The following is a 16475-nucleotide window of genomic DNA, read 5'->3' as shown; positions in this document are numbered from 1 at the left end:
CTTTGTCCGTCCCGGTCCTTCCTTAGTGCTTCTTACTTCACCCGCTATGACTTATCGGTATGAGTTGGCCGCTGTGGTGCACAGAGCAAAATGAAAATGTGGGGCCTTTGTTCAAAAATGATGAAGAATGTTAAAACAGTGATAGCGAAGCATTAAACCAAGTGTGAGGCCCTTCTGAAGGTGGGGACCTGTGTGACTCACAGGTGGCACATCCATGAAGCCAGCCCTAACTGCAAGGGGGATCTAATCAGTTCTGGGGGGGCTAAGAAAGTCTTCCAGCAAAAGGGAAAGAAATTTCAAAATGAGACTTGAAACATGATTTTCTCATCTGTATAATCTAAAACTGGGCTTCGCAGCATCATGGTGGAAGAGGTACCCTCTGAGCTGTCACTCGTGCCTGTTAAGCAGTATTTGGCAACCTACTGCTGAAACCTCGAGGATCCAGAAATATTGGCATGAGAGAGCCTGAGGCTTCTCTAATTGAGTCTCATGTTTAAGAATTTTGCACTTCTATTGCCATGAAGTTTCAAACTTCCTGATGACAAATAAATCTTGCTATTGTGCTGAGAGTTAATGACTATTGCTTTTATGTCATTGTGAAAATATTTAATGAAAAGTTTACACAATGATTTTAAAATATACATTTGTAAAACATTAGCCTGAATGTTTTTAGTCTGTGGCTTACTTAGAAGGCTCTTTTGGTAACCAGACCAAACAGACCTAACACAAGCGGTCTACACCCTATCTTGACCCAGCGTTCTTACCCCCTCCACAAGTCAAACACTTTAGTTATGCTATACTTGTGCTGGGTTAAGTTTTATTTTGTATGTGTATGTGTATGTCTGTCTGTGCGTGTCTCTGTGTGTGTGTATGTGTGTGTTGTGTATGTGTGTATATGTGTGAATATTTGGTTTGGTTTCGGGTCTTGCTGAGCTCTCAATTCCTTCATGTAGTGGAGAAAAGAAGAACAGTGCTTATTTTCTAGGACTGTTCATTTATTTACAAATACTTAATGAGCTTGCCCTGTAGGTAAGGCTGTTCTAGGTGCTGGGGGACACAGCAATGGAAATAAAAACCATTGCCCTCATGCATCTGACAGTTTAATTGAGACAGATGATTGATGACATAAATTAAGCAAAATATATAGTATGTTAGATGGCTTTAAGTGCCATAGGGAAAAAAATTACATAGGAAAGGGGAGTAGGGAAAAGTAGACATCAGGGGTTGCCTGTTTAAGTAGGGTGGTCAGGGAAGTTCTCAGTGCAAAGGAGACATTTGAGTAAAAGGTATAAAGGGGAAAAGGGAGAAAGACGTGAGGCTCTCTGAAGAGAAATCATCCAGAGAAAAGCAAATGCAAAACTGCAAGACAGACATGTCACCTAGAACTGAATGACAAAGCAAGGAGGCCAGTATGGCTGGTATGGAACAAAGTGGAGAAGAATAGTCTGAGGTCAGGGGAGTGCCACATTGCATAGGGCCTCTAAGGTCCTATGCAATGGTCCTGGAAGGATTTTGGTTTTACTCTGGTTATGTGGCAGCTGGTTGAGTAAAGGAGCAACATGATCCGATTCTTATTTTAACAGGATCACTCTGAGAGCTCTGTTGAGATCAGAATGTGCTGAGTAAGAGCAAAAATGGGAAACCAGCATGCAGACTTCTGAGATAATCCAGGCAGGAGATGATGGTGATTCACACCAGGGTGGCAGCAGTAGAAACTATGAGACATGGCCACATTCAGGATGAGACGATTTTAGAGGCTGTGAAGAAAGACAAGACCCAGATACTCTGAGGTGTTTGCTCTTAGCAAGAGGAAGAATGAGGTTGGCATTAAATGAAAAGGAGAAGACCACAGAAGGAAGCCCAGGGCATCAGTTTGGGAATGTAAAGTTGGAGACGTTTTTAGACAACCAGGTGGAGGTAGTATGTTGGTAATTGGATATATGAAACTGGAATTAAGAGGAGAGATCTAGGCTCTTGAAAACTCTTTAGGACTTGTTAGCTTATTAATGATATTTAAAACCATGAGACTCAGTGAAATCACCAGTGAAGTGAGTATAGCTAAAGAAGACAAGACATCTGAGATCTGAGGCCTAGGAGGCTCCAGGATTAAAAGTCAGGGAAATAGCCGGGCATGGTGGCTCACACCTGTAATCCCAGCACTTTGGGAGGCTGAGACGGGAGGGTCAGCAGGAGAGTAGCTTGAGCTAAGGAGTTCTGGACCAGTCTGGGTTACATAGTGAGAGCCCATCTCTATAAAAAATTAAAAATTAGCCAGGCATGGTGGTGTGACCCTGTAGTCCCAACTATTCAGGAGGCTGAGTTGGGAGAATTGCTTGAGCCCAGGAGGTAGAGGCTACAGTGAGCAAAGATCATGCCACTGTACTCCAGCCCAGGTGACACAGTGAGACCCTGTCTCAAAAAAAAAGGTGGGGAGGAACATGGAGTTAACAGCCAAGGAGATGGAGAGGAACTGCCTGGGGGGTCAGAGAAAAGCCAGGCATGCATGACGTCCTTGAAGCCAAATGAAAAAAGAATTTCAAATAGGAGAGAGCAATCAAATTGGGTCAAATGAGATGAGAAGACTGAGAATGACAATGGGACTTAGCAACATTGTGCATCATGGAAACCTTTCATGAGAGTTGTGTCAACAGAGTGGTGGGCCTGGAGCCACAATTTAGGGGGTTTAATGAAGAGTCAGAAGAAAGAAATTGAAGACAGCAAGTGTACGCATCTCTGAGAAGAGTTTTGTTAAAAAGGGGACTGAAGGTATGGACCAAATGAGATACTGTGTGTGAAAGCATTTTGGAAATTGTAAAAGCACTCTGTAAATGCTGAGTATAATTGTAAGATCTGAGACCTGTTGTATACTAAAAATATGGCTTTCAAAATGTCAACCAGACTCAAGAATTTCTGTACCCAGTTAGAGCTGTAGCATCTCCAGAAAACTGTGTTCTCACTGCACCCATAGCTGTTCTAAGTAATCACTAAATCCTCAGGAAATCAGAGTTCAAAGACTCCGAATAGTGATAAGCAGTCTCCTAAACTCCTCCTTCCAACCTGCCTACACAATGACCCCATAAAGTACAGAATGAGGAAAAAGCCAAAGTTCTACACACAAAGGAAAGGTACAGTTACTGTTTAAGAAAAGGGTTCTTTGTTCTTTTATGGTTGCAGAGCTTTCCTTGAAAAAGTCTCAAGCTAATCAGTACATCTTGCTTGATTACAGAATCAAAATATTACAAAACGAGAAATTTCCAGTAAGAAATGTGTCCTCACCTAGTGCCAGTAAAAATGAACACCCCTTACGGCATCATGGGATGTTGCAATTGATCAAAATGAGCATCTGTTCTGTTCAGTTTAGAATGTCATGTTAATATTTTATTCCTGGAAATATGGACACAGGTGCACAAGGTTCCTGCAAGTCAGAGTCCATAGGCTTAAAGTAGGGTGTTCCATCCCAGGTTACTCCAACTCTAAGGGACTCGTGTCTATAGACCACTGATAGCCAGGCTGCCCAGCTCTAAGCACAGAGCATGAGCGGGCTGTGGGGTCATATTTGGTGCAAAGCAACATGAGCTGAGCCCGAGGTGGGAAGACAGTCACCTACCCTTTCACACAGATCCATCTATCAGTTTGTTCATTAAGCAGATGTGCCAGGCACTACACTCCATACCAGTGCAGCCTAACAGAAACATAGTGTGAGTCATAAATGCAAGCCTTATATGTGATTTTAAATTTTAGATTTCTAGTCAATACATTCAAAAGATTAAAATGAAACAGGTAAAATTAATAATATGCTTTATTTAACATAGTTTGTATGCCCTAAGACATCACTCCAACAAGTAGTCAATATAAAAAGTGATGAACGAGAATGTAAAATTATTTTACCTTTCTTTGGTACAGTCTTTGAAATCCAGTGTGGATTTGACACTTCCACCACATTTCAATTCAGAGTAGCCACATTTCAAGTGCCCAATAGCCACCTGTAGCTAGGGGTGACCCTGCTAGATAGTGCAATTCTAGGCACGAGGATTCCACAGGAACAAACCACATGTCTTGCCTTCTAAAAGTGGACAGACCCTATGAGGTAAAGACGACTCAGACAAGTAAACAGGGCATAAGAATCGCACCCAAATCAAGTTCATACTCTGCAAGAAAGTAGCCCCCAACCAATTCTGAGCAGGAGGGGGTCCGAAGGGCTGCTTCAGGAAGTGAAGACTTAGCAGAGCCCCCCAAAAGTAAGTAAGAGTCTAAGGGATTGAGAGGCAGAAAGGGCTCAGGAAAGCCATGGCAACAGAGGAGCAGTCCTGGGAATAAGGGAGAATAGGGTATGTTCTGGGAGCTTCAAGGCATTCATTTTTGCCAGACCACAGAGTTTCAAGATGTGAATAAAAACAAAGGCCTCAAGGTAAAGCTTGACCGGACCATGAAGTGCATTGTGAGCCATAATGAGAAGGCTGCGTCTCCTCCTGAGGGTGCTGGGAGTCCTGAGAGAGTTCTGAGTCGGGGTTCTTGGTTGCCTGCTTTGCTAAGCCTGTCTACTCCAGCCCGGTCTGTCCCAGTGAGAAATGGAGCCCCATAGAAGTGAGGAATGGAGCTCCATAGAAGTAGGATTTCCAGCTGGCTGGTGGCAGAGCTGAGGCCAGAACTCTGATCATGGTCATGATCTCTCAAGGCCCTTCCACTGCCCATGTGCCGGAAGCTAACTGTGTCAGAGCAGAAGGGGAAGCACCATTGCTCCACACAACAGATGGAGGTAACACAGCTGATCACACCAGGAGGTGAGGCAAGAGGATCAGGAACTAAGCCTTGGGGGGAAAAAAGGGAGAAGTGTGGTCGTCCCAGAGGGCAAGCAAGCAGCCAGGGCTCTGCTCACCTGCCTGAGTCCAGGGTGCGGTTAAAGGGAGAAGTCCCATCTCTGGTGAGAAGGGAAAGTGCAAGCAAGAGCAAGGCCCTCAGCCTGGGACCTGCTGGCTGCAACTCCAGGCCTCCTCTGGAAATGGGGATAGGGCAGCCTGCATAGAAATTCAGCAAATGAGGCAATTTGCCTGGAACGTACTCATGTTTGTTTTAATATAAAAATATCATTTATAATAGAGACAACTGGAAGATGCACCTCATTTATCCTGTGGCTTTCCACACTCTTCAGCACAGTGGGGTAAGACTACCCCAGTCTGAGGTGCTCCGTTCGGCTGCCCTGTGAGATGAGCAGAGCTTCTTGAGCTCTTCTCAGGGTCAGAAAGGTTATGTGGTTTCTCTAATGACACCCAGGATGTTAGGTTAAGCGAAGGTTAGGGTCCATGTCTTCTGTCTCCTTATCCTCCAGAGGGTTAGGACCATGCCATCCACATCATCACCTGGCTGTTCCACCACTATCCCTTAGTGCCTTTGAGTGTGGGTCTGTTTATAACTACAGGGCTAGCCTTTTATATGCAAATATTCCCAGGAAGGGTCCAACCTTGAGATATCATTCATTAATAGAGATTAAATAAAATCAGGAATGAAACACAGAAAAGGTTGATGACCAGGGGCCAGAATGGCAGCCCAGGAGGGCATTAAGGGGCTCTGAGGGCAGAAGGAGGCAAGAAAGCCAGCTTTGCCCTCTTTACCAAGCTTCCTGGAACCATACAGCAAACATTAACTGAGTGCTGAAGGTATATAAGGCACAATGGCACACCCTGTGGGGTACATAAAGAAGCATAAGGAATGTCTCTGCCGTCTCAGTGCTTAAAATCTAGCTGGAGAGTATCAGTTTTCCATTGCCACTGTAACAAATCACCACAAAATTAGGGGTTAAAATCAATGCAAATTTTTAATCTTACAGTTAGGGAGGTCAGAAGTCTGGCACAGATCTCAGTGGGCCAAAATCAAGGTGTTGCCATGGCTGCGTTCCTTCCCCACTGAGAAAGAGTCTCTAAAGGAGCATCCATTCAATGCCTTTTCCAGCTAGAGACCACCCACATTCCTTGGCTTGTGACCCCTTCCTCCGTCTTCACAGCCAGTATGGCTGGTAGCACCTCTCACATCACACCACTCTGACACTGACTCTTCTGCCTCCCTCCTCCACTGTGATGATACCAGGTCCACATAGATAATCCAGGATTATCTCCTCATCTCAAAGTCAGCTGATTAGCAGCCTCAATTCCATCTGCAACTTAATTCCCCTTTGCATGTAACATAATATAGCCACAGGTTCCAGGGACTCAGAAGTGGACGTCCTTGGGGGAGGAGAGAGAATTGGCCCTATTCTGTCTACCACAGGAAGGCTGAATATTCAGATACAAAATTAACTCTAGTACAAGGTAAGAGCCACATGGTTAAGTGCAGTGGAGTTCAAGAAGGGAAAGATCACTTCCGGCTGGGATCATCCATCCGGAATAGCCCTGCAAGACAATGGGCTGGTGGCATGCAGGAAATACCAGGATGCCCTGTGACAGGAGGGGCTGGAGCTCTGTGATTCCCCTGTGTCTGTCCAGCTCTAAGGCGCTATGTCCCACAGAAGCAGCACCAGCAAACGTGGCAGGCATGGAAAAGGCAGAAGTGCAACTCAGGATGCCTGGAAAATCATGGATTCTCCACTGAGCTGAGTGGCTGGGGATACGTCCTGGAGGGCTTGGGATGGCAGGCCAGCTAATGATGCTTTGTCCCCTAGGCACTGAGCAGCAATTGAAGGTTGACCCTAAAAAGGCATCAGATGATGAGGAAGGGAATCTGGAGATGGAGAGGGATGAGGCAGGAAGGGCAGTCAACACTGTCAGCGCTCTAGACAGAGCTACGCAGGGAGAGTAAAAGGGTGGTGGCGAGCGGCCTGGGAAGAGGGGCGGCACATGGGGATTCTGCAGGCGGAAGAAAGAGGACTGGCGACTGGTGGGTTGGGGAGAGCTGGGCAAGGACAGTGGCACAATGATGGCAGGAGAAAAGAGGATGTTTTTAGGAGCAGGAGTCTGAGGCACCGGCCAGAAGCCTATGAGAAATGGTCCCACTGGCAGTGGAAATGCAGGTTGGGCCTGGGATAACGATGGGATGGCAGGAGGTATGGGAGGAACTAAGATCTGTGATGAAAAGTAATGTAATAAAGGACAGGAGGATACAACCTTGGGTGATAGCTTACTTAGGGTCTGGAAGAGGAAAGAAGGCACTGAAGGAGATGAAGACACAGGCAGCCCCACTGGAGCAGAGAGCTTCATTGGCTCACGGTGCCTTATCAAGAGGGTGCAATGTGGGAAACTGATAACCACAATGCTTATCAACAACTAGTCTATCAGGGACCAGCAGCTCACAGAGAACAAGAGGTCCCCAAGAGGTGAAAACAGGTGGGTCAAGGGTGACAGCAACTTAGCTGGGACTCTGCCAAGGACGACAAGTTCCCGCAAGTTCCTGCAGCACTGCTTCTCCACAGGGTCAATCAGGAGGACTGCTCTCCCTTACAGGGGCTTCCTCAAAGGATGCAGGAGCGGGCTGAAGCCAGCCTGTTTTGAGAACTGCCCTGAGCCTGCCTGGCTGAGGCAGGGCCCCTTCCCAGTTTCCCCACAGAGCCTCTGATTGCTGTTCTGTAACATCTCTTGGGCAACGACATATGTCCACAGTCTCTGGCACAATGTCCCATGTGTAACAGAGAAGCCACGCTTGCAAAGACAGACGGAAGGAGGGGACAAAGTTGCTCAGAGTATTTCCAGCATGATCTTTCCCACATGCAAAACTATGCCATAGTGGAAGAAAAAAAACAGTGCATTGTCCCATTACATAAAATTCAACAAAAGAAAATGCAAAACACGTGTCTGGTGCTAGGAGTTAGAATAGAGGTGGGGCTTGGGGCTGGGGAGAGGGGACCAGCGCAGCAACAGGAGGGAGGTTTCTGGGAGTGCTGATGCTCTATGTCCCAGGCTGGGGCTGGTTACGTAAGGAGGCTCATAATGAATTTGGTGAAAACGCACTGAACTGCAGTCTTACAGTTTGTGCATTTTTCTGCAAGTATGTAATACTTTTATTAAAAAGTGGGCCAGGCACAGTGGCTCACGCCTGTAATCCCAGCACTTTGGGAGGCCAAGGCGGGTGGATCACGAGGTCAGGAGTTCAAGACCAGCCTGACCAACATGGTGAAGCCCCATCTCTACTAAAAATACAAAAATTAGTCGGGCGTAATGGCGCACACCTGTAATCCCAGCTACTCAGGAGGCTGAGGCAGGAGAATGGTTTGAACCCAGTAGGCAGAGGTTGCAGTGAGCCAAGATTGTGCTATTGCACTCCAGCCTGGGAAACAGAGTGAGACTCCATCCCTAATAAATAAATAAATAAATAAATAAATACAAAAATTTTTTTTTAAAAAAATGTACTTTTAAATGCTGTTGTAAGAGAGGGCCCTGCATATTTGCATGGGAGGTCAGGAGAGCTGGATAGAAAGACATGAAGTGATGGCCAAAAAAAAAAGTGGGTGGGGGGCGCTGGGTGCAGTGGCTTACGCCTATAATCCCAGCACTTTGGGAGGCCGAGATGGGTAGATCACCTGAGTCAGGAGTTCAAGACCAGCCTGGCCTACATGGTGAAAACCCATCTCTACTAAAAAAAATACCAAAAACAATTAGCCGGGTGTGGTGGTAGGTGCCTGTAGTCCCAGCTACTCAGGAGGCTGAGGTGGAGAACTGCTTGAACCCAGAGGCAGAGGTTGCAGTGAGCCGAGATCATGCCATTGCACTCCAGCCTGGGTGACAGGGTGAGACTCTGTCTCAAAAAAAAAAAAAAAAAAAAGAGAGAGAGAAAAGGAAGAGCACAGGGAAAAAAAACCCAAACCCCGGCCATCCTGCAAGGGCCACATGTAGCTTTTCTCCAAAGGAGGGAATCTGGTTGACAGAAGAAATCACCAATTAACCAAGCTCACAATGCATTGTCAGTGGCGGGGCAGGCACACCTGAGAGCCCACTGCTTGTCATGTGAAGAAAGCATCACAGACTCCACAGTAAGCAGGACAAGTGGTCTCTGCAACGGTCAATTTCATGTGTCAACTTGGCTAGACCATGGTGTCCATTTGTTTGGTCAGACACAATCTGGGTGTTTCTGTGAAGGCATTTTAAAAATGTGATTAACATTTACAACCAGTTGAATTTAAAGCAGATTATCCTCCATAATACACACGGGTCAGTTGAAGGCCTTAGTTTCCTGAAAAAAGAAGAAATTCTACCACCAGATAGCAACACAGACATTCTGCCTGAGTTTTCAACCTTCAGAGGCAATACTGCAACGTCAACTCTTACAGAATTGCCAACTTGCTCTAAAGATTTTGGACTTACCAGAACCCACAATTACGTGAGCCAATTCCTTGTGTATGTATGTGTGCGTGTGTTGTATGTATATATTCAGTTGGTTCTATTTCTCTGGAGAACCCAAATACAATTTCTAATAGGCTGTTCCTCCAGAAGCCCAGATCATCTTTCTCAGGCCTCCCATGAAAGCAAACAAGGTGGGAAAGCACTTCAGTTTAAGGGCTGCAGCCTCAAGTCAGGAGCTCTTCTTTAGGAGAAAAGAAATCCCCAGCCAGTCCAGGGATCTAAATGCTGGCTTTTTCCTCTTTACTCTTATTTCAGCTAATGTCACCAGGCACACTCTAGCTAGCACCAGTGTGAAAAAGGGGAAGTACTGCGAAAAGGAAATATTGAGAGAAACCTGCATATTTCCAGTTTCTTCTGCTAGGGTTGCTTATGTGACTTTTTCAGAGAGTCCCCAGAAACTCCAAATAAACAGCCACATTGCTGAACCCACCTAAACTCTGACCCATTTAGATACAGCAGAGGAAGTTGATGAAACAAACACGAATGTTTGCGGGTGCTTTAATCTTCTCCAAACACTGAAATATTGTTGAGATGTTTTATCTTCCATTGCACACAGAGGAGATTAAAAAGCCGTGATAAACAGCATGCTCTCTGGGAGGGAATGCCATATATAGGACAATACATAATTTCCTGCTTCTGGTACCATTTGGGATAATTGTTCTGGTAACGTGAAAACAGGAGGAATATTAATTTAAGATTAAAGCACAATTATAAGCTCTGTCATACTGTTAATTTCTTTTAAATGTTCCTCTGAATAATTCCACCTTTGCAAGATGGAATAAGCATACAATTAAAAACTGCATTAAATAAATGAATAACTAATTAATGAATAAAAAGAACTCTGAAAATAAAATGGGTCATGCAAATTCTAAACAATAACTTTAACAATAGGCCAGATCTTAATCCTTCAGACCTTTGAAAGAACAGTATTGGGGTGCAGATAGATAGCATCTCTCTGTAGATTCTGATCTGGAATTCCTGTGTTCTCTGTTCACACACTGCCCAGGGATAGCTTTAGGTACAGGCATTGCAGGGAACTGAGGTGCTGCAGAGCAAGGCATAATTGACCAACCTGAACATCACACTACCTCTCCAACTTTATTACCAATGTCTCTCCCATAATGCCTGCAATTCTACACTTTCCTTTATCCTCCAGCCAGAAGTTCTACCAGGGTGATTCTTCCGTGGATTAGGAATTCAGCTGGAAAACGCAAATATTCCCATGGGGGAAATATTCCTGTAAGGGTTAAAGATCGATGGTTCATTAGCATATTGATAATGAATTCCACTAAACAGATTGCTTTCCTCCCAACACCTAATTGAGGCCAGCCTCTTTGGGGGAGTGGGATGAGGGAGAGAGGAGTGGTCATTTTGCATTAAAGGGGAATGGTAGGCTGAGAATGGTGGAACTGCTTGAGTGTGGCCTGGAGTAGAGGTATTCTGAGAGCCCAAGGAGCCTGAGAGCATAAAAATTCCATAATGAGCCACCATGACATATCCACAAGGGAGTTAAGACTTTCAGGACAAGACACATGGGTGAGGAAGAAAGGGAGGAAAATATTGCCTAAGATTGCCTTGATGTGTCAAATAAAATCAATATGATTATATGCATTTTATTAGTTGAGAAGTTATTATCCATGACCACACAATAATGTGGTAAACAGGAGAGAAGAAATTAAAACTTTGTTCATCTGAGCCCCAAATCCATTCTCTTTGAACCATACCACACTTTCACACAGCAGTCTTATGCATATGGGATGATTGACCCATTTTTAAGATGAGCAAATCAAGGCTTTCAGAGATGAAAGAAGAGGCTATTTCCAGACACGAAAACATCAGGCATGTCCAGTAACTGCAAATACTCTGGGTCCTTGTACTGAGTGTTTACATGGCAGGAGATGAGGCTAAAATGTTGTAGGTCAGCTGGGCCCGGTGGATCACGCCTGTAATCCCAACACTTTGAAAGGCCAAGACAGGTGGATCACCTGAGGTCGGGAGTTCAAGACCAGCCTGGGCAACATGGCGAAACCCCATCTCTACTGAAAACGCAAAAATTACCCAGGCATGGTAGTGGGCACCTGTAATCCCAGCTGCTTGGGAGGCTGAGGCAGGAGAACCACTTGAACCCAGGAGGCAGAGGTTGCAGCGAACTGAGATCGCGCCATTGCACTCCAGCCTGGGCGACAGAGCAAGACTGCGTCCAAAAAAAAAAAAAAAAAAAGGGGGGGTGAGACTATGGGAACCACGAAAAACTGCTGATGTTGACCACAAGTGTATGAGTCAGGCTTCCAGATCTTCGCCTCCAGACTCTAACAGGATATTCTGACCTTGAACTAAGTCAAGTTGCCAAACCTGGGAAAGAGTCCAAGCTACACCTGAAAGCATCGTTCTCACTTCAAACCAGCTTGCTCTAACAGGCATTGATAAGAGCTGCAATTAACAGCTCTGTTCTGAGGGACCAATTACCAACATAAAATCCTGCAGTTATTAAAATTATCACTTAACTCTGGGAGAGGATTGTGAGATAACCCACTTTGTCAGGTGCCAGGGAAAGAATGAGAACACTGGGCTTAAGAAAAGGCCTGGGACTCACATCCAAAGAATGTTCTCATGAGGGCAACTATAGGCAGGACCCCATGGGAAGTCCTCCAAGGCTAGGAGCCTGCTAGCAGCCTGGGCTGAGTGCCCACCTGACCATGCCTTCTCAGCCCGCCACCCCCAGTTCCACCAGGTCCTCAGGTCATCCTGCCACCTTCTCTGCTCCAGCCGATGCTTCAAGTTCTAGCTCTTTTCCAGCTCCCCCTGCTCCTGTGACATTCTCCTTTCCTGGCAACTCCACCCACTAAGCTCTCCAGACATGCTAGGTTCAAGGAAGGCGTCTCAGCAAGACCCACTCTTTCCTTATCAACCCCCAGTTCCCTGCAACCCATGTCCATCTCCCCAGTCTCTTCTCCTTTCTGGAGCTAATCTGACAAACTCACTCAGGTTCCTGCTACTCCTCACTTCTAGCACTTACACTCCGCAGAGAGCTGTGGCAATGCCTAGGCCCATCCATTTATTAAGTTCCCACCATGTTCTGGGTACTGTGGGGGTCCCAGGTGTAGAGTGGTGAACAAAAAGACACCAGGTTGGCCCTGCCAGTCTCCCATGGATTGTAAATGCCTTTGAAGGCAGGGCCCAAATTGTGTTCATCTGTATAATCCTGGTCCCTAGTAAGGGCCAATAATGCTATTGGACTACTACTGTATGCATAGTAGTAGTCCAACAGCAATATTAAAGCTAAAAGGTATAATTACAGTTTACAGAGGTCTTTGATTATAGTCTTAAAGTGCTTAGATGTTAATGACCAAACAGAATCAATAGGCTTTCCACCATAGATAACACATTTGCATCTTAATGAAAACCATTAATCCCTTAAACCTCACTCTCTGACCCTACTCTCCTCTAAGTCCTAATGGTTATCATTTCAGTTCCTGGGAGGCCTAAAAGGGTAATATTTGAACAAGACCCTCCAAACTATACTACGTTTATAGTCTTCTACTCTAGGCACATAAAAACTAGGCCTTGGTCGTCCCATCTGGACTCCTCAAACAATAACTAATAAATAAAATGCCCAACATTATATTTTTCAGGAATCTACAACTTGCGAGCCAAAGCTAGATTTAACCCTCAGATGTTTTTGTAAGACTCCACTTGTTTCATAAATTTTGAATTTTACAAAATGCATGTTTGTGTTTGCCACAGACCTCACCATTCCCTATTACCTTACACTTGGCCCTAATCAACAGACTTGTTACTCATCTATTCCTACCGCTGGAAACATACAGGTTTTTAAATCTCAAATAATATGTAACAGTTTAAGACTAATCTGTTGCCCACAATAACCCTGTGAGCTAAGCAGGGGAATATTATTATCTCAACTTTATGGTTGAAGAATCTGAAACCCAGGGAAGAGGTGAATGATTTTCCCATTTTTATTCAGTTTTCTGCGATCTGTGTCAGCCTGGCTTGTGGGGTTTGGATAATAGTGGCAATTACCAATGACTGGTGGCAATCACCAATGACTGTCTCCAAGGCAGTGATGGCCTCTAGGGTCTGGATTCCTTCAGGGATTTTTAACCTGATCTCCAGATACCCCTATAGAGGTTCTAGAAATGAGGCTACAAATGTTCCATGGGTCCCCTGGAATAGCACACAATTTTGTGTGGATGTGCATATGCAGGGGGAAATGCCTGTAGTTTCATCAGCTTCTCTTGGAATATATAATAGCAGTGTGAGGTAACTACCTGGTTGGCAGTTGTTTCCTGGAGGAGATCTATCTCCAGTCCACAACGTGCAAAGCCATCTGGCAGGGCACGGAAGGGTCCCTGGGTGGTGGGAGGGGGTGTTACAGTTAACCAAGTAAATGAATCTTTATCTGTTCTTGCCAGTAATCCCCTGGCTTATCTCTGTGGCTGGAAAATGGGAGTACAACAGGATGGGGTGGTCTAGCTGGCCCTGAGGAGTATCTCACCTGAAAGGGGGCCAGGACCTTTTTGAATTATCTGCCATGAATAGCAACATAAAATATTGCTCAGGAACAGAGAAAGGGGATACAGTGTCTCAGCAAAATTTATCAAAACCAACAGCAAGTAAGGCACTGAAAGTTTCCTGAAGATGGTGTGAGAGGGGCAAATCTAGAAGGCAAAAATGGCCACACAATACAGATTCAACAGGCCTCAGCAAGACCACCAAATGAGCCCCTTCTCCTGCTGGAACTTCTTCCAAGACTTTGTCCCTTTCCTCACACGCAAAAGCTTCATGATCCAGCGGCCTTCCCTCAATCCATCAACATCAACTCCAAAGAAAGAATGTAAATCTGGTTTCACTAAAGTCTTAAAGGATTGATGAGGCTTAATAATGTCCCACTGTGCTTTTCCTTATGGACTTTGTGTTTTATGGGAATGAAATGTTAAGTCAAAAGAATTAATCTCTACCTGTGGAATTCCTAACATCAATCCACCAGTGGGTAGGAACAAGACATTTTTGTTGCCTTTAAGAGAGCATCTGCACAGGCATGAAGAAGGGCAGCCAAATACAGAAGACTTGGATTTATAGTTAGAACAATTAAATTATCTTACATATTGGGTTGCTTATGGACTTCCAGTTTAAAAAAAAAAAAAATCCTGGCTGGGCACAGTGACTCACGCCTATAATCCCAGAGCTTTGGAAGGCGAAGGCAGGAGGAGGCCAGGAGTTCAGGACCAGCCTGGGCAACATATTATAGCAAGACCCCGTTCTCTACAAAAAATGTAAAACTTAGCCAGGTGTGGTGGTATGCGTCTGTAGTCCCAGTGCTTTGGGAGGCAGAGGTGGGATAATGGCTTGAGGCCCAGAAGTTCAGGGCTGCAGTGAACTAGAATCACATTACTACACTCCAGCCTGCAATAGAACAAGACCCTTTATAAGAAAAGAAAGAAAAGAAAAGAAGAGAAAAGAAAAGAAAAGAAAAGAAAAGAAAAGAAAAGAAAGAAAGAAAGAAAGAAAGAAAGAAAGAAAGAAAGAAAGAAAGAAAGAAAGAAAAAGAAAGAAAGAGACAGAGAGAGAGAGAGAAAGAGAAAGAAAGAAAGAAAGAAAAACAAAATGGAAGAAAATATTCCTTGCCTTTAAAAGTAGAGAAAAACAGTTAAAACCACCAACTTGGTACTTTTACAATCTTTTAGTATCTAATTTTTTTTTTTAATCAATGACTCTAAAGCTTTGATCTCTCTCATTCTTATCATGTGCAAATCCCTCCACAAGTCTGGCCAAAATGTCCAGGTGTTCAAGACACATCCCAGGAAAACAACCTTTAGGGCTTCACCCTCCCTCCCTGACCAATCTCACCCACCTCTGGGGCCAGCCTTCCAGAAGCTCCAGTGTTCACCCCTCTGTTAACAACTCTGTCATATATCTATTGGCTCGAGCCAAAACCCCCAGGGTCATCTTGGACTTTTCTCTCTCTCTCTGATCCCCACATTCAAGCCATTAACAAATACCACTAGTGCTATCCTGAGAACACAACTGGAACCTGGCCCGCTTCCCATCACCAACTCCCTGGCTTCCTGCCTGGGACAAAACATCAGCACCTCTGGTCTGGACCAATAAAACAGCTTCCTCCCTGGCTCCCCTGTTTCCACTCGCTCCACTTCCCCATCTGTTCTCCCTCAGTAGTCAGGATGATCTTTGTAAAATATAAGCTTCATTGCATATTTCTCATACTTAGAACTCATTGCTGTTTCCCAAACTCTTACCAATGCCTGCAAGACCTTATATTTGTCCAGCTCTTACTCATTTTTCCATCTCCATCTCCATCTCCCACCCATACTCTGATTCATTCCCTTCATTGTACTTCCTGCAATCTGAAATTATCATTTCTATTATTTATTAAGCAAATGCTTATTGAGCACCTAATATCTAGTGATCAGGGCCTATTTTGGGTGCTGGGAATACAACAATGAACAAAATAGATTTTTCTGAAAGCCTGCCCTTGCAGAGCTTGCATTCTGGTGTACATACATAGAGGAATTTGTTTACTTGTTTATTGACTGTCTTTCCTGCTAGAATGTAAGCTCCCTGGGAACAGGGACCTTGACCGTCTTGATCACAGCTGTATCCCCTATACTTAAAACTATGACTCATTGTAGATGTCCAACAAATATTTATTAAGTGAATAAACTAAAGAACATTTCTTGATTTAAGACTAACTTTGTTCTCTGTTCAGGATGGATATCTGATTATACTTCACTCTGGAGGTGTGGAAAGCAGTCCCAGAAGCAACCCATGAAAAGACAGTCCCTCACTGACCTTCATCCCATGCTGGGACACCCTGGGAGGCACAGGTGCTCCACTCCTGAGCCCACTTCTGAATTTGAACAATTGGCCTGGCCAAGTAGGGTAACTGACTATTCCAAGCCCAGTGCCCAGGTCTGTCTCTATGCCTTCCCCAAGCCATGTGGAAACTCTCATCTTGGGGTTTCTGGTTGCCTGGATCTGAATCGTGATTCCATCCTCCTCAGCTCCTTAGATGAGAGGCATCAGAGGCGCCCTGTCCACGCTGGCCTGGGTAGCATTGGCTCTCTCCTTCAGATGAATTCACCCACGGTTCATAGAAAGCCCTCCTATTTGAAGTAA

Source organism: Chlorocebus sabaeus, chromosome 3 (genome assembly GCF_047675955.1).
Source record: "Chlorocebus sabaeus isolate Y175 chromosome 3, mChlSab1.0.hap1, whole genome shotgun sequence".
NCBI classification, from domain to species: Eukaryota; Metazoa; Chordata; class Mammalia; order Primates; family Cercopithecidae; genus Chlorocebus; species Chlorocebus sabaeus.
This window is presented reverse-complemented; position numbering follows the sequence as displayed.